The sequence below is a fragment of the Lonchura striata genome, chromosome 5 (genome assembly GCF_050655825.1).
Source record: "Lonchura striata isolate lonStrDom1 chromosome 5, ASM5065582v1, whole genome shotgun sequence".
NCBI lineage: Eukaryota > Metazoa > Chordata > Aves > Passeriformes > Estrildidae > Lonchura > Lonchura striata.
The window spans coordinates 59,907,038-59,926,556 of NC_140707.1; the positions used below are offsets into that span (position 1 = coordinate 59,907,038).

The 19,519-nt window shown below is 39.6% G+C and overlaps 2 protein-coding genes across 5 annotated transcripts in view; both read left to right on the plus strand.

Annotated features, from left to right (window-relative positions):
- The window catches only part of BDKRB2 (bradykinin receptor B2), a 33,341-nt gene that overhangs the window by 12,102 nt on the left and 1,720 nt on the right, over positions 1-19,519 (plus strand). The window contains exon 1 of one of the 4 annotated variants that reach the window (XM_021549656.4): positions 921-1,055. The exons of the other annotated variants lie outside the window; for them this stretch is intronic. The gene's annotated coding sequence lies outside the window, so the exon portion shown is untranslated. Of the gene's footprint in view, positions 1-920; positions 1,056-19,519 lie in introns of those variants that run through there. 4 annotated transcript variants of the gene reach the window in all.
- BDKRB1 (bradykinin receptor B1) overlaps positions 959-19,519 on the plus strand; it is a 30,284-nt gene continuing 11,723 nt past the window's right edge. Inside the window, exon 1 of the mRNA XM_085580690.1 lies at positions 959-1,055. The gene's annotated coding sequence lies outside the window, so the exon portion shown is untranslated. The remainder of the gene's footprint in view (positions 1,056-19,519) is intronic.

A 19,519-nucleotide genomic window follows, 5' to 3' on the forward strand; every position in this document is an offset into this window, starting at 1 on the left:
CACACCAAGAAAGTGTATTGCCCTGGAACTGTAAATGGCAAACCAGTGGAGGGTGGGGGACAGATATTTTCACTGGTAGATACCACCAGTCACAATATAGACCAGCATTTTTCCTGAACTGTTCACTTTCAGAATTAGAATTTTGTGGCAAAATAAGAGAGTAGACTGTTATTTTCTCTGTTCAATCCTCCTTTGAACGAAGATATGTCCTTTGATGGAATTCTGCTGCCATGGTTGCCCTTTCAGATTTTAGTTTAATTGCATAAATATTACAGGAAAACCAGCTATGCCTCTAATAAATGGTCTAAAATGAGCTCTCTGTTAATCATCTGACATCCAGAATAAAAATCAATGTAGTAAGTAAAAGGGTATGCTCTGATGTTTGCCTATAATTCTGATTCATATAGAGATTTCATCCACAGCCTTCAAGATATTTTGGTCCAGTAAATCTTTAAGTGGTATTTGGCTTCTGTACTTGTTCTCAGCAGACCGAGTAGTCAGAGAGAAAGAGCAGTGTCTTCCAGAATACAAATAGTAAATTTTTTCCCATGGGAAAAAAAAAATATATCTTAGACTGTAAATTAGATATTTATCTCTTCTGTTTTAAAGATCCAAGTCTGCTAGAAAGCTGGCTTGTTTAGCTCTAACACCAGTAAAATAAAAAATGTTCTTTTCATTACCCTAATCAGGACAAGAGCCATGTGTTTGTGTGTGCATGCTCATGCACAATTCTGGAAGCTGCTGTACAAACACATGACTGTTTTATACACATACTGGGGAACATCAGTGTCTTAGCTGTGTTTGTGTTGTTTGCCACCCATACTAAAATATCGGTGGTCTCATAATGGATACAGTAGATAAACATTGTTTTTAAAATATAGTATGGGAGAAAATCCAGGAATATGATGTCATCAACAGAGCGATGAGTCTGCTGTGTTCAGGGAGGGGCAGTAAAAACATAAGTTAGACTCATTCATACTAGAGAAGGAGCTGTTCCCAGAGACGTGTTGCACTTCACTCATTTGTATCTGCTCAGTGGTGAATTTTCAGACAAGGTATGTTTTTTCATTTCTCTTTCATATGAAAACTTATTATTAAAATTTGGTGTGGTTTGCTGCTTCTTGGAAACCACTTATTGAATTCTTAATATGTTTCTGGTTCAGTGACAAAAGAGCTGTTATTATTTTTCCAGAAAAACGGAGGAGAAAAATAATTTTTGCTAATGTGATTTTGTAACTTATTGGGTTTTGCAGAACTATAATTTTTACAGAAAAATGCTTTATTTCAAAGTATCCAGTGTATCAAAGCCACAGGGTACTTCACCTGCCACAAATACTGTCCCATGTACTGGAGGGTAAGGATTTCTCTTCTCCAGATGACACTTCATGTCTGTGATCATACCATGGGCACCATTTCTGTAATCTCACAAAAATAATCAGATAGTACAAGCAACTAACTTTGGTTTTGGCTGAGAAATTACCTACAAAATTGTAGGGAGAAACCAGAGTAAATTGTTTTTTGTACATACTGATAATTTTTTCTTTGTTTATTATTTTGATTGTAAACTTTGTTGGGCAGGATGTAGAAGTGCATGTGTGTGTACCTTACACCACTAATCTGTCTCATCTGCACTGATTGAATGACAAAGGCTAAACCTTTGAAACTTTTGCAAAGGAGAAAGGTTTTGGAAGACATTTAAGCTATATTATTAGTTTCTTTTTAAAATCTGTATGCAAATAAAAAAATCAGTAGGAGCTTGACTTTTAAGGTTCTGATGAAAACAAAGAGATAGCTGTGGTATTGTTATTAAAATAACAACAACAACAAAAAAGATTGAAATATATGCTATACTTTTAGCTATTCATTTTCCATTACTCAGTATCCTAAGCAGCCTTCTTAGTGTAATAATAGCAAATAGCCATAAAGCCAAAAGTGTTCAAATAGTTAACCATTAGAATTCTTCTTTTAATGTTTTGTTTGTAATCTTAGAGATGCCATCTCCTAAGACAGGAGTACACTTTTATCTTAAACAGCTGTATATATTTTCTTAGAATCTAGAAGACAGTTATCTAGGTAAAAGAAATATCTGTTTTCACATATGACTCTCTAAGACTCAAGTGTCAGCATATTGAGTAATATGAGTCATATAACTTCTACCTATCTGGTAGTGTGCAATCATTAAGAAAAAAATTAAGAGAAGTGTCTTAGCACTCCAGGTTCTTTTATAGACTTCCAAATATATTGGTCTTGTTTTCACTGTGAATAGTGAAAATACAAACAGAAGGTATAAATACACCCAAGTTAATAAAGACCTTGGAATAGCAGATCAGAGACACCTCCAGAAAGTCTTTGCCAGGTTTTCCATTGGGCCCCTGAGTACATGCAAGAACAAGATTAATTGAGTTAGTCAGTGTTACCTGAACATTTTGTACCGACAATCTAACAAAAGAACCTCCTTTCCTACTGAGTTAGAGCTTCCTGAAATAAGCATCCCATCCTTGCACAGGAAAACAGCTTTAAAAATTCTTGTAGCTATTTAATATTCCAAGTATTTTCTCAGGCAGAAAACAGTAGGAATTTTGGTGAATTTTAGGGCATTCATGATGAACACCCTAAAACTTACTGCTTAAGAATGGCCAGTGCTTGATAATCTGTTTTTCATTAAAAGAAGGGTGTAAAAAATCTCTTAGGCATTCCAATTCCACTGTTTTTAAAGTCACAGTAGGGGAAAAAAGCATAATACAAGTCTAGGAACACTTATCAGAGAACAGAGCTTTGCTTTCAAAACAAATTCCCTCTCAGTAACTAAAACAGCTGCAAAAGTACACCTGAACCCATTAGCAATGCTAATCAATGTAAAGTTTGGAAAAAAAAAAGAAACAGAAAAAAAAAATAAACAGAAAAAAATGCCACTTAGCTAAAACATCCACTTTTCTTTAAAATTATTCATAAGCCTTTTTCTCTTGTCGCTCACAGTTTTTTAAACCTCCCTCTCAAGCACTCTGTACAGATGAATTTCCCCCCACCTCATCAAAAGGCTTATCTTCCTTCTTGCATTTAGCACCCTCCATACACAGAGATGGAAAGTTGTGCCTGTGCCTGGCTGATCCCAGCTGTGAAGGAACAGGGTAGTTCAGAGTGGAGAGGAGAGCTGTCCTTTGCCAGCCCTCTCTGGCTTTTAGGGACATGGATGCTGCTCAGGAATCACCCCTGGGGCAGCCTTTGGGCACTGGCTCCCAAACGTGGCTGAGCCAACTCCTGCCCTCAGCTGGTGCAACACACCTTGTAGGAGTGAAATGTTGGACAACAGGCACAAATGGGATAGGGAAAGAGAAACACAAGGAGCAAAGTTGCCAGGTGAAAGCATTTATCTTCAGTCTGATGATAGGCAAGTCCAAAGCATGCTGCTGATATGGCAAAGCTTCTATATAAAACTTTACCAAAATCCTTAGGACTTTTGGTGATCTCTGAAAGAGTGGATTTGACTTACTTTTGCTGCTGTGCAATATTTAAGTCTCCTCCATGTTAACTCCTCGTCTTGATTCAGCAAGGTTGGGTTGGTTTTTGTGACCCCTGCAAACATATCTGATCATCCAGGTTTGCAGATTCAGTAGCTTTGCACACTAAGGTATGCCAAAATGGTGAGAGTATTGCAAAGACACAGTTCAGACTATGGTTAATTTGCAGAGAAGGAAGCTGTCAAAATGCAGAAATCCATTTTTCTCATTCATTGTATCTGAGATTACAGTTAAATGCCACCAAAAAGTGAGTGATCCATGGTAGAGAGCCAGGTCTTTTTAACAGGATTTATGCATGCATGCCCAGAGGCAGAACTGGTCATAGATGCTTTTCCTCCTGCAGCGTTCCTGCCTTAGCAGAAAGGAATAAGCCCTTTGGGGCCACACCCCAGTGTGGAGGTTCTGTCGCTTTGCCATGGTTGTAGGATTTCCTATCAGCTGTCTGACAGGCTGAAGGGCTGCTGCTCTGAAGTGTCACAGGTTACCAAAGAAGGACAGCAGGTCCCTCCACCCACACACATGGAGCACAGCAATGTGCCCCTTTCCTGATGTGAAGGATAAACTCCCTACAAGTAGTGGGGCAGGCCACCAATCTGGAAGTGTTTCATCAGGTATCCTGAGCTGTATACTGTAGTACTTGTTGTTAGATTTTGGCTCAGCTCTGCATGCACCTCTCACCTCATTCTGCAGCAGTCTTTCCCTATAATGTCATATTCTATACTCTGCATTATATTTAGATTCTGCTTAGATTAGAAGTTCCCTGAGGCACAGCCTGTCCCTGTGCTTGCAAGACTTTTGCACACTGATCATCCCCAAAGCCCCTGGCCATCAGTGTAACACAGACACTATGTCAGTGTCTCCAGAGCTGTGCTCCTGGTCCTACCTGCTAGACAGCAGCAAACAGCTCACCAAGAAAACAAGCCAAATGGAGGCAGAGAAAAAAGACATACAGGTAACTACACAGGCTAGATCCTCAACTGGACTGAATGTTTGCACTGCCCCCCAAATCAGCATCAGCAGAGTAATGACAGATTATATAAGATAAGGTCTTATGGATATATCAGGAGATCTGAGTGGCTTGCTCACTGGTGGACTGCTTAACAAACATCATTGACACATCCTCTTGTCCTGGCCTTGGAAAGGTCTGTGGAAGGCTGATTGTCCACACTGTGAAATTAGGAGATTACAAAGAAATGTATGCCATACATGTCCCTTTACCCATCACAACAGACAAACCCAGCTCTGGGACACATAATATGCTCCAAGTCAAATTCTATCTTTTGTAACTGTACAGCCTCAGTTCAACACTGAATTCAGACAATGGATCTTACAATCAGCCTAGTGTCATCAGGTTTTGTATCATAACAGTCTCATCTCTGTCTGATACCTGAGCTCAAGGATGAATTTTTCTTTCTTTTATTCCTTCAGATTGAGTCAACTAACACAAACCCACCTGACACTGTTTGTACTCTGGGGAGTACACGTGCTCCTCATGCAGAATCCTGTTTTACCTGTTCAAGACCAGCTTGCAGATGGCTGTTCACCTTGGCATCACCTAGAAAAGTTTCCTGTGCCTGGTCCTACTAGTGCTGGGAGTGCACACAAGCCACTTTCTCCCTGAATGAACAGCAAAAGACCAGGCAAAAGGTGTGAGGCACTGAAGGTGACCAGAAAGTGTCTGCTTTGTGGAAATTCTCTCTATACACACACAGACATATATATATGTGTGTATATATATATAACTTTCCTCCCAGATTTTTGACATTGCACAAAACAACCATCAAATATTTGCATCAGAGGTGTCTGATCTGTGCATCTGTTAGGATCAAGACATTAGTTGCATTTTTAAATTTGTTTTCCTTTTCCTGGGCAAGGATCTTATTTTCTACTCTCAGTTAATGCCAGAATTTTCAAGTCATGAGGAACTGGGACTATCCCTCATGGGCAGATAAGTAACCAAAAGCAGTTATCTTCTTCCAAGCCTGTAATCTATGTTGAGATTTGTAGTAAGTAGTAAATTCAGATAAGACAAAGAATTTGGAATCACTCTTTACCCGAACAAGGGAACCACTTTAAAACTTAAGAGCTTTCTCCATAGCTGTATTTTTTCTTCTCCTTCGCAAGTTGCAATGCCATTTTCAAATTATATTAGTGCATTCTGACTAAAGCAGTCATAATGAATCAGACATTAATGCAGTTCATTTATGAATGGCTGGGATATTGGCATCAGAAATTTTAACTTATAACATAGATATTTTTTAAAAAACAGCATGCGGAGACAGGTCACATAAGACAACTCACCTTCTGATTGTATCTTTCCTCTGAAAAACTTTTCTTTTTTTTTCTTTAGAATAGTCATCTTATAGCTCATAAATTCCAGGCAGCTGGGTCAGTAAAAAGGACATTTCCCAGAAGTAGAAGGAAGTAGAAGTAACAAAGTGGAGTCAGTTTTGTTTAAGTGTTTCCTGTAATGCTTTGGGAACAGTCTTTTTTGGAAATGTAGAAAATTGAAATGGAAAGACAACAATTCATTTTGTTCTACAGAAGAAATATATGTAGAAATATTTGTAGACCACAATAGATGTAGTCTACAAATTGGCATTTAAATCATGCTACAGCTCATAACTGTACAGTGTGAGACATCTGGAATTCCAGTCTTCTACTCTTTGCCTCATGTATTTCTACAGACAGGTTAAATAGTTTCCACTGCACACTTGTCTCTAGTTTCAAAAAAGAGTTCAATGTAATATATTGATAAAGTTTGTCTTAGAATAAATGTACTCTGGTCAAATAACTTTAAAAAAATCAAAGAAAAGTTTAAATACAATTTTAAAAAATCAGATTTTGCACTTTTTTGAAGCTGGGTAAAATATGGATCCAAACTCTGTAAATTACCTAAATTTTCTAACATTTTAAATTAAATTCCCAGATGAAGCTTCCATAAGCCTGATATATATACCCAACTTAGGCAAGAATCCTTATTCATTGTTTGGTTTGGAACCCTTTACCCTCTTGGGAAATTAAATCCCTCTTTTTCCTTTCATTCCTTTCTGCCGTTTCAACATTTATATTTATCCTTTTTCATCCCTTTTTCCTTCCCACAGCAGCACTTTTCCTTTGCTTCCTTGAGCAGCGTTCTGTTCCCTTCCAGACCTCACATCTGCTCATTTCCCCTTGGCTCATTCCTGCCCTGAGATCCTGCCCTGAGCCTCTGCTGCCTGCTGCAGAGAATGTCACACACAATTCTACACTGAGCTTTCTCTTCTACAGTGCTGACAAAAGTGATGGGTCACAAGGTCAACAGCGGCATGGTTAACTTAAATCAGGATTTTTTTCAAAATTAACAAAGCTGGTCAGAAGACAACATTTCTGTTCCGGAGAAAAATTGGTGAAAGGGTCTTAACATTTTTAACAAAAGCAAGAAAACAAACCACAGAAGAAATGCACACACACAGGATAAATCTGCTCGGGAATGGGGAGCACTGATAAGGGATTTTGAAAAAGGCATCTTTCTTCTTAAGCAAGTGCCTGAAGGATAAACTGTAGTGAATTGCACTCTTGCAGTCTCTGGTTTTTGTTTTTTTTTTGTTTTGTTTTGTTTTTCTGGAACTACTCCACTTTTAAAAGATTGGCATCAGATTTAAACTCTTAGTTGTCCAGAGAGAGCAAGAGTGGATCTGGGTCACCTGCTAAACTGTAAGCAGTCAGCACATTTTGTCCTTTGTTCAAGATAAGAAATGACATCTTTAAAACATTCTCTGTTATACTACCCAAATCTTTTGTGAAAATCTTTTTTTTTAAATCAATTTCTCCAGAAATTTTCTGGTTTGATAGTCATTTTAATAGGAAAAGAAAATTGTCCTTATCCAACACTTTGAAAAGTATCTCCTAAATAGCTGTAGTAATATGTGAGTTTAAGGTACCAGAAAACTTGATCCAGCAACTGGTGCAGAGCAGAGGGGCAGAAACCCCTCCCTCGCCCTGCTGGCCACTCTGCTTTGAATACAGTCCAGAGCACATTTGGCTTTCTGGGCTGCAGGTGAACACTGCTGGATCACATCCAGCCTCTCACCCACCAGAGCCCCAAGTCCTCCTTGGCAGGGCTGCTCTCCATCCCAGCTTCTGTTGATATCAGGGCCAGGGGCAGCAGCTTGCACTTGGCTGTTGAACCTCCTGAAGTTTGTGTAGGCTCACCTCTCAAGCATCCCTTCCCTCTGGGTGGAATTCCTTCCCTCTGGATGGCATCCCTTCCCTCCAGTGTGTCAGCCACCTGCATCACACAACTTGGGTCATTGGCAAATTTGCTGAGGGTGCACTTGATCCCCTGTCTGTGTCAAAGATATTAAACTATCTTTTGTTAGCTTTGGGTACAATAGTTCTTTGAAGGAGCTGTGGCATATACTAAGGGAATCTGCCTCTCTAACTAAATTGTTACTCTGTATTTTTTTGTTGGGTCTGACATTCCGGAAAGAGCAGATAGTACATATATTCATTGTGAAAACCAGTGCTCAGAACCCTTATACACAGAGTGAAAAACAGCAGGGTTCTGTCATTTCCTGCTGCTAACAAAGGGAAAACAATAAATTAATACACAAATTAATTTCAACACTGGCAAAGCATAAAAAGGCAAAATTAAAATGGTAATCCAGACACTGATTGTTGTAAATCAGCATTGTAAATTATACTACTTCTTAGCTGGAGAAGTGTCCTGAACCTTCTAGATCTCTCAGTGTTGAAAATCATATCCATGTTTGTACAGTTCAATCACCCAATCCCTATCAGCATGTATTTGAACACTTAAGTTCTAATAGACATAGGATGTATTCCCACTAAAGAATTGCTGTCATTAGAGTTCCCCTGCATCTGCAGTAGAAAAACAGGCTCCATTTGGAGTATATCTAATTTTCATCTGCTGTTACTATCAAGATAATTACCATAAAGTTTGAAGTTCACTCTATGTGAATTACATACCATTTCTAACAGGTACATCTGGTTTTGAGCTTTTCTCTACAATATATAGAGTATGGGGATTTCTAACTAAGCTATCTGAAAACTGACCTCTTTCCCTTTGCAAATAGTTAATGTACTGGCAAAGTAAGGAGCAAATACACAAAAATAATATTAAATGACTGTCCCATCTGCTCAAGAAACAGCAATGTAGGAGGATGTGTTTGACCTAGGAAGGACAAGGCAAAATGGCTTTCTGAAGTTTATCATTTAAGAAATGAAGCACGCTATAGACTATGCTTGTCCTTGAGAAGGGAACTCACCACTGCTCACACTGCCATGCTCTGATTTTAATTTTTAAAAGAATATGAAATTTAAAATAAACAAACAAAACCCTCAAATTCTTTAATAAAGACAACCTGTCATTTAGACAATGAGTATCATGTCACATTTATGTTGCTTCCATGACACAAATCAGCAATGCTAGGGACCTTTCCCTGTGATGATCCACAAGAAAACCTATTCAGGAGGTTGACATCTGAGTTTATAGTTTAGTGTAGCTGCGGTCAGAAGTTCTAAATTAAACTAGGACCACCTTCAGAAACCCATGAAGTAGAGGTGCTAACCTGAACAAACTGGGTAAATATAATCTCCTCTGAATTTCATCTTTTCAAAATTAAAGCTGTAATTTCACCTAAGCATTATAGAGTTATAGCTAGATACTTTCTAGCCTGCTCTGTTGTCAGAGCCTGAAATGCTCTTTGGAAACTGTGCCATTACTCAGCAAAGCCGTCCATTCCACCCTGTGGTGACAGGGATTAAGAAAACACAAGGCATTATTGCTGATTTACGGGGAGGACAGATTCTGCTGTGATGCCCTCTGTGCTAAGGACTCCACTGCTTGCGCAGGGCCATCAGTGTGTGGATCAGCAATGGAAAGAGCAGCTGTGACTCAAACATGTCCAGCTGTTGGCAGGGATGGCTGTGTAGCTGCAAATGTGGTTTTCAGATAAATTGTGGCAGGTTAAAATGTCTTTTATGTTTTTGCTTATTAGAGCAGAGTGAAATCATTAGTTACCTGCATTATAAGAAATGAGGAATGCAGTAGTTGTCAAAGAAATCATTATTAGACTTTGTGACAGCAGCCAGTCAGCCATGTATATTGTGAGCTTCTCTGGGAGCTCTTTGCTGTTGGAGACACTTGGGCTTTCCTCACCTTTGTGACAGACAGTGGTGAAAATGTGCAGGAAATGCTGCGTAATTGCAAATACCTGGCAACAGCGTAAATATTATAGTGGCTGGAGGCACTCAAGATAGCAAATCTCTTCTTTTTCCTAAATGGCTTCCAAAATGTCCTCAAGGTGCTAGAAGTGCTTTCAGGGCACAGAGCCAGTTCATATGAAAGGCAAATCTGTCCATTAAATATTTAAAGCTCAGAGGGACCAATACTGAAAAATACTATTAGGCCATTAGACCTTCACATTTTACATAGTTATGAGAACCTAATGCTGTTACCCAGGGAAAAGAGCAGTATTTCAATTGCTAAGAAAAAGGTGTGGCTCAGCTGAGCTGAAGAGGTCTGGTGGGAGCAGTGCATCAAAGGGAAAAAGCTTTAAAGGACATCCACGTGCACATCAGGGAGGGAGCCTTGAGTAGAGGTTTGTGCCCTGCTGAGCAGCTCTTCTGTGCCTTCACTACAGCAAGGCAAATAAAAGAGCATCACTAACTAATATTCTTGGGGAACTGGTATGCTTCAGGACTTACAGCCTTTCCCTCTCTGAGGCTTTTCTAATATCATCTGTTTCTCTCTGTAGGAAATTCCTATTGCTCTCTGTAATGAAGATATCAAGCAATTTATGTCACTGGCATGGTTCATCAGTGCTCTCCTGTCTTTCATACTGAGATCAAGACTGTAATTAAACTAGATGATCCCCAAGACCAGTTTTGAGAACCCACACTAGGCATGGCTCAGCTCCTCCAGCCCATGTCCCAAAAGTTGTCATCAGCCAGGTGAAAATTCTCCTTTTTCTTTTCCAGTTTAGCTGGTTTGGGCCTGGTTCTTGCAATGGATTTGAGCTATCTGGGTTTCGGGAAAGACTGTTTTCTAAAGCAGGAAATTCTCACTTTAAGAAAGAAATATAATCTAAGTGCACAACCTACTCTTGATATAATCACTAGCATTTCATTTCTTTATCACTGGATACCTTAGCTATTCACTGGGCTCAGGGTATTGTCTGCCATTTGAGAGGCACATTGTATTGTTTGATACCATCAAACCTGTCATTTCACATGGTATCAGACTCCTGCAATGGATATTAAATTCATCTCACAATGCTGGTGTGTTAAGCACTTAATTTTGTAGTGGTGATGGGGTACAGCAATCTCTTGTCTACACTAGAGAATTCTTGTGGTGCCTGCAGAGCTCAGGGGAGTAGATACAACCACCTTTGACATTGTTCCAACTTGGTAAATCTACATGTCATATTATAAAACTCAGGAAGTTTATAGTCCCTTATTTTCTTTGTACTTCACTTAATTCGTGCAAGCTTTGTAGTCAGACACCCTGAGTGCAAGAGTGTTAAGGGACGTGCAAGATTTCTGCCCCAGGACAAGACAGGGTTTCCCAGCAGTTCCTGATGCCCAACAGGGAACCCTGTGAGGCTCCCAGGGCCAAGGCATGCTGCTTTCACTCCAAGCACTGCTTTGGCTGCTTCTCTCCCTGTACAAATGTGCAGTTTGGCTTGCAAGATAGTTCAATCAGGGGAGATATTATCAAGCTAGGCAGTGAACCAGCTAGGAACAGGAATAAATTATGTTAATATATATGTCATCTTCTCAAGCATAAACTCTGCAAATCTTAAAAATGTAAGCAAACCACAATCCGATTATAGCTCCTGTTTGCAGGAGGCCTTCCAGCTAACAGTAGAAAATACAAAACATAATTTTGACCAAATATGAAAACCAAGTAAACAAAACCCAAAAGATCACAAGTCAGATATGGCTGCAGACCTTAAGTATGCTCAGAGCTTTCTGAAAGCAAATGCTAACTACAAATTTCAATATAGCAGTATGCAAAAGTAGGCTGATCCAATATTACGTACATGGGAAAACACAGAGAACTGATAATGCTCAGTGTCAGAAACATGATAAATACATGCATGGGCCTGACAGGGCTCACCCTATCTCTGAAAGAGCAGACATAGCCTGTCACTTCCCTAGCCCTAACCTGAACTCTAGGTGTGGGCTGAATCTTATCCTATCCGTGGTTCCCATGAAACTGTTCTCAAGGATGAGTTCACGTGGATGACTGCTCTTCATTCCTGCAGTGCTTTTGCAGTCCCACTCCTACTGCAGCTCCTAGATTTCTCACTCTCCTGACACTAACCTAAATGCTAGTTGTTGACTGAGGTCTGGACAATGAGCACTCATGGTTAACCTTACCTGTTCTCATATGGAAATGCCAAAAGAAACAAACCAAAATAACCTGCCAGCCTTGCAGAGTGAGCTTGTGGTCAGTTTTCTCCTGTTTGAATATTTTCTTCTCAGTTGTCAAAACATTTTGACCAAACACAATACAATATACACAGAAAAAGTGTAGCTCCAGCTGTGACTTGTGTTGTGCAAGATTTATGTGCTTTGCTGTTAGAGTCAGAAAGTCATCTTGGTTCAGGGACACCGAGCCATGGAGCCACATTGTGTCTAAGGCAGCTCCAATAAGATCAAATCCTGAAGAATTAAAGAGAAGAGCAGCAAGTATTCACAAGGAGGGGGGAGAAGGAGTTGGGAGACTGACATTGTAAACCTCAAAACTGATGATATTTCAAAGGATGGGAGATTCAGACTCAATATTTATTTAAGTATCTGTACTATTTGAAAATAGGTTCATAAAGATAAATACTCTCAATCAATATTATGCAATAAGCTTGTGGCCTCCTGGTATACAAAGATATGAATCAATTTCCAGATTTCATTCCAAGTTAGCAGAGTAGAGATTTGGAAATAGATCTCTCATCTGCCCAATGACTGCAAAGAGAGGAACAAACTGACTTATATTTGTTTAACACTCAGATTTAAGACCTTCATATACTTCATTTCTTCATAGACATATGCGGTCTTGAGAAAGCTAGAGATGGGGGAGAAAATAACTGTAAATCAGAACAAGTTAAACTTTCTAAGCTGTTTGAGCAGCAGAAATTGAAATGTGTACTGGGGAGATGTGGAAAGTAGTGATACCTGTTTTCAGAGCATTTAGTTTTGGAATTAAACTTCTTTCTCTGCTCATGAACTACAATTATAAAAGTGGCTGAGAAGCATAGTAAGTTCTACTTCAGAGTAGTTTTACTGTGTTTACTAATCCATCATGTACAAAAGGGAAGGGAAAAGCTACACATCATTAGCATAATAGAAATCTTCAGGAAAACTAAATGCTAAACCAGTTATTCAGGTCTAAATTTAACTTACGGAATTGTTGCTGTGAGCACATCACCATGAACATGTTTTGTATGTATCACATTTTCAGTTCTTGATGGCCCCACAGCTGCAGACCTTCTTTATTTTATTGATAAACCCTCTCTAATATTAGCAGATGATTTATTGTTTATCCTCATATTTCATTCCTTCATCCAAGCTGTGCCTTGCTATGATATGTTTCATAACAACTCTAGAGCACTGTTCAAGGGACTTGGCATCTCCCATTATTTATTCGCTTATACCCTTCCCTTTTTAATTAAATGATGCTTTGATGCAGCCTTTCTCTGCAAAAGGAATGTCCTCACTCAGTGTATCACCAGCAGCAATGTTTTCCTGGCTATTTTCTGCAGGTTGGGATTCATGAAAAATTTCCATACCAGGGGAGTTACACAGCTCCAAAGAACAGCCCAGTGAGTTAACACCTGCAACAAAACTGCAACTAAACCTTTATGGCAAGAGTGCTCCATCTAGCCCTTATGCTCACCACTGGCTGGGTGTGCCCATGTAGCCTTGTAACAGCCTCGCTGAGAAATTTTCACAGGAGACACTGAATCCACTCACTTTTGTAAAGTAATCTTAGTAAAATTACTGCTTACTTATTACAATAGCACATGACATTTATAAATATTACAATGGGAGTGATAGGTCATCAGAGCTGCCCACGGCAGGGGGAGTGGAATTGGACGATCTTTAAGGCCCCTTACAGCCCAAGATATTCTATGATTTTGTTGTTGGCCTTAATCCAACTGTAATTTTCCTTTATTAGCACAAGAAGTGAAAATTATGGATTTTAGGATAATGTGGGTTAGAAGGTCTGTTGGCCAACCTCTTCCTCAAAGCTCAGTCAGTTACAAAATCAATCTACGCTACTCTGGGCTTTTCTAGCTGGGTCTTTGAAACTTCTGAGGATTACAAGGCTAAAATTTAATGATTTAGTGGCTGGAGATACTTGCAGATTCTGTGTTTTGACCTGAAACAGCCCTTAATGTTGAAAGTATTATTTCTCACTTCAGATTAAATAGAATTTTTATAATAAATCTGCTCTTTCAGAATGACAGCAAAATCCAGCATTGGTGACATTTGCAATGTTTTGGAGGTTATCTTAATAGAAAAATGTCTAAATATTGATGGCAGCAAGCCAAAGGTCAAACATGGACTAACTCAAACATATCAGATTTCTAAAGCTAAAAAATATAGGATTATTTTTTTAGACAATTGTAACTCTGGGAAATTTAAAGTAAGAATATTCAAAATTTCCACTTGGGAAAAAAATGCATTATGAAAAGTGCTCTGCATAAAATTTATATATAAAAATATCTTATGCATTGCACTTGACTAGATTTCTGCTCTTTCTACACCTTTCTTTAGCTTCATCTCCCACACAGGGAGAAAAATTAGTAGCCTCTTCTCACCTTAGTTTCATTGTTATTGAAATAACTGCTTTAACAGAACAACTTTTTTCCCCCATCTTTCCTAACACAGTTGATGTAGATACCTTTAACGGTAACTGCAGAGCAATAGTTTCTTTCCATGCTGTGTTTCAAGATTACACAACAAATATTTAAAAATTACACTTTTGAAAGGTAGCTCCTCTGTATATTTTCTTTGCTGCCTTAGTTATCTGGCAAACTACAGAGCTGAAAAAGAAGTTTATATTTTACAAGGCTTTTTTTGTCCCAGGCAAGTTCCTGAATCTAGTTCAACATGAACTTCATGAACTGCAAGGGCAGCCATAAGGAAAAAGGGACAGTGAAGAGTAAATGAAAAGCAGGAAACCTTTAAGTTAACACTGCCACAAAAAGCTTCCCCTGTTCTACAACCCCCAGTGTTGTAAAGCCCATTAGAGATTCATTATACAAACATTGGAAATTAAAAATTAATGTTGTGGGATCTGTGAAAGCAGAACATTTTAGGAATGTTTCCCACACTTCCTCTACCTCTTCAAAATAAGTAATGCCTCCACAGTAACACAATTAAAAGGACATTCAGAGAATATTTCAGAACGTGTTTCAGAGATGCTACAAGAGTGATATAATTTTACCTTTCAATATTCATCCAGCTAAAGATACAAAGCCAACCCATTCTGAAGCCAGAGAGAGGGGTATGAGCAGTCCCAGTGGGCTTGGATTAGTTGGAAACAAGAGTCTCTGTGAGCTGGGGATAGATGACAAAAGTAATTTTTTTTCAGGAGAAAAGTTGCAAGGAGACCAAATTGAAATTGAAGCTTTGAAAATAAACCTTATGGAGAAGGTATAGAATTTATAAACAGGCTGGGTTGCCTGTATTTTTGTTGATACTAAATTCTGAATGTATGAGTCCACCACTGAAGCTCAATCTTCCAGCACACCTTTGGCTTCTTGCTGAGCAATGCCTCTGCTTATGCCATCCTATCACATGTTCTTCAAAACAAAAATCTCCTTTTCCTCACAAATAGACATTGTCTTGGAAGCAAATCCTCCAAAGCAGTTAAACTTCTCTCTCTCTCCTTAACCAGCAAATACCTGTCTGATGGTGAAAAATGAGGCAGTTTAGAGGACATCACTACAGCCTCCTAGCAACTCGCTGAGTCTATCAGCAAGTATCCAAGCTCCTGAGGACAGCAGTGGTTCCTGCATGGAGCCTGCAGGACTTCCAGGCTTCCTTACAGACCACACTGCAGAAGACTCCCTTACCTGCAGCAGCTTTTGAATTCCTGCTATTTCCCATTTTGGTCACAGCAGATCTGTCAGGAAAATACCCTTTTTCCTCTCATGGCTCTGGCAGCTCCTGTGTTACACTGACTGTAGCTTTTATATTAGTGTGAAGAAGCAAGGCTGCCTGGCAAATAGGCACCACCAGGGCTCAGAGATGTTCAGGAGGACAAACTCACACAAAAATTACAGCATCAAAGCAGGCTGGGCTCTGCAGAGAAACAGGGAGCCAGAGGAGACGCTGGGGAAGCTGTTGCTATTTCTTTCTGCAACTAACATATCTTCTAAAATATGAGCATGCCAGAAGTCAGCCAGTGCCTTTCAGTTTGCAGCCACTCGTTCAAATCCATATTTTTGTTCCCAGCTTTTCCCCTCCTCTGTGCCACTGACCCCCAGCTGTGCATGGACCTCTATGTATGTGTGGCAAGCTAGCTGTTTGTCTCTGAAAACACTTTTGGCTACTGACAGCACTTAAAGTAAACCAGGTAATTGTAAAATTCTGCTAGGGATGCTACAGTCTGGGTGTCATACCTATCCTTCACTCGGCCTTGCTAAGAAATCCCTAAAATAAATGAAAAATAAGGCTGCATTAGAGGCAATTTTCATCATGCATGTTCATCCATCAGAGAAATTCCCCACTTGGAGAAGACTAGTGAGGCCTTGAGACACTCTGTCCTTTGTTCTTGCAAATTAGACTGTGTAGGAAAACATCCTACACTGTGTGCCTATGCTGTTTAATATTCTGTCTTTTGTTCCAGCAAACAACATTATAGCAGCTAACATCATAACAGCATTTATCTGTTTCAGGCTCCACCTCTTCTCTCTGAGGACTAAATTAGCAAGATTCATATTTCAACAATCTCAGAATATACTAATTGCAAATGTCACACCTTGTTTCTGCAAAACATGCAATCAGCAAAGTCACAACAGCTGTAAAATACATTACAAAGTCTCTCTCTTACTCCCGCAGAGTAGATTAGTGCAGGTGACATTGAAATAACCTGAACTCATTACTCATTTCAGAACTTGTCCTTGTATAAGACATGACTTAGACCATCATGAGACATTTAGTTATTCACTGTATGAAAATGTTTAGCATAATACAAGGAAAGATTAACACCACTGGCAATACTAATAGTCATGAGTTCAGTAGCTGTAGGACTTCATCCAGACCCAAAAGAGATGGTGAAAAATATTCACCCGAAGCAGCATACCCCATCTGAGGAGTAAAGCTGTGCCAGAGTTTGCATTAACCCAGTAGCAGCATTAACTGAGCTCTGACCTTTTTTCCCCTATCCTTCCATTGTTTAGCTCATATCTCTTGATCCTAAGAGAACATTTTGTTCCAATTCAACATATTCCCCTCCTTTTCTTTCAAGAACTTCCATAGGCCCCGGCACATGTTGCTGTACCATGGAGATTTTCCCTCCACATTCCAGGATTAACCACTCTGCTGCACTCTAGGTGCTATCCTTGGCTTGCTGATTAACCCACGCCTGTCTTCTGCCATACTCCCTCCAGTTCTGTCTGTGTGGGTCAGTCCTCGAGCAGCAGGACATCCCAGCAGTTTGGCAGGAGACCCCAAGGTGCCCTGGTGACTGCCCAGCCCTCAGAGTTTCAGGCTATGGCACTGGTGACCACCACGTTTTTGGAGTCCTTCTCCACCTGCCTGTAATGACAATCCAACAGTTGATCAGCCCCTTCTTCCCAGTCCCTCTGCAAGGAATTGTATTTGCAGCACTGGCAGGATTTGCCAAAAGCCAGAGAACACCAGGAGCCAGCCCCAGAGCCCTCCTGCCTTGCTGAGGCCGGTGACTGCAAGAGGCACAGGGCTGGTTGCCACCAGCACGTCCAGGCCATGACTGCTCCCTCCCACACAGGGCACCCTGAAACACCCTCCATCAAACCTTGTTGTTTATTCTCAATGCTGGTAAAAAAAATACTCCAGAACAACACGAGAACAACGTGAGAACAACAGAACAACATGACTGACAGTGGGTTTTATAGACTGCCAAGGAGGAGGTAACTCACAACAGGACGTGAACTCCATCAGGTTCAAATTTATCCCTCAGAGGGGTCCCTCAGAATCACTAGTGATGGATTACTTCAGCTGGGCAGTATTTCAATCAAGGCTGCCACATGAAATCTTATTGAAAGTCCCTGCTGAGATATGAGGCTTGTCTTGCATTGAACAAAAAGTATTTGTAGAGAATGGATCACATTTATTTTCACCAAAATATGAGAAGAAAACAGCAAAATCACTGCCTTCTGTAAGCTGTGGCTTTGTCAATCATAATTTATTCAGCAATCACATACTTTAAATGAGTCTTCTGTGCAATATAGAATAGCATCAAGCACATAATTTTAACCCTAAACATTAGGGCTTGTAAATTGATAATTTTACCTTGTTCACTCCCCCATTTCTAACAATGCATTATGGAAGGACTTGAGCTAAGGACCAAGGAGGCAGGTTGCCAGAAGCCCCATGTCATGGACTTGGTGGCATCCTAACTAGTCCTTTCACACTGTTCCTTGACCACAGTAATATGATATAACTAACTTATTTTAAAGTATTCTAGTATTCTAAAAACAAAATCTGAAAGAGATTAATTGTAGAGAAAATACAGATAAATCAATATGCAGTTTTGGAGCTGCTATTTCCTGTAAATAAAATTCTATAAATTAATGTAATGAGAGAAAATCCTAGGAAAAGCCAACACAACTTTTGTGACCACTCTCTGAATTACTAATGCTCATCTTATTAAAAATGTGCATACATCCAACCTCAAAGTGTAAAATAATGCACTTTTTTTTTTTCCTGCTGGTTTACAGCCTACTACCAGCAGAAGAAACAGTTTCTGATAATTGCATCAGGCAACAAAACTTCTCTATTCTCAGATGACATCTTGTTTGCCATCCATTAGTATTTCACTTCCTATGTGTTTTTACAGTGAAAGTGCCAGCACAGAAAGAAAGGGAGACTTGAAACTGCTGTTTGCAATTTGTTAGTGAGAGCTCTCACATCCACATAAGCTGGGCTTTGAGATGTTTAAACGCTAAAGTGTTTTATTAACACAAAGTACACAAAATATGACAATCATTTTTCATCAATTTTGCAACAAATAGCCAAATTTCTGTATGTATATTAAGCGCTGATACTTACCAGCCAACAATACCAGCAACCAGAAAACAAGTGAGAACTCTCATCCTTTCAGGAATTGCCAAGTGTGTGCCTTTTCACTGCCAAGTTACCAGTTGAATAAGACAAATGTCTTAATTAAAAATACATTTGAAAATCTTCCAATCAAATGATAATATAAACAGTGGTTATTATAAAGACCTGAAAAAGACAAACAGTACTTCTGTCACTCAGTCCAGAGAATTATATATACAGATCTGGGAAGCCAATCTTGCATTTGAATAGTATCTCAGCATTCATTATCCAAGAACACAACAACAAGAAAACACAGTTAACATTTTATCTGTGGGTGAATGATGCTGCACACTCAACTTCTGTTTGGTTCTAGTAACATTAGTACACATCTGACATTTCTGCCTGTAAATAGCTCCCTGTATAATCCCAGGCTGTTCTGATCTGCAGAATGTTTGCAGTGTTCTGATTTTCAGACTGTGCTCTTGCACTCAAGCTGGATGACTGCAGACAGGTCCTGGCTTATAGGATGGCCACTGTCTCTACCCCATTGCCAAACCCACCCACTGTGCACCTCTTAAAACTGATCTTCCTCATGAAGGTTGTGCCATTTATCTCTACGGAGCTTGGCTGCAGAAAGAGATTGTAACACAGAGACAGACAATTTCAGTGAGAAGCTGAGAAAGGCACATTGCTGGCAAACACTGATCCCTCAGCATTCTCAATGCAAACTAGTGTCTGCT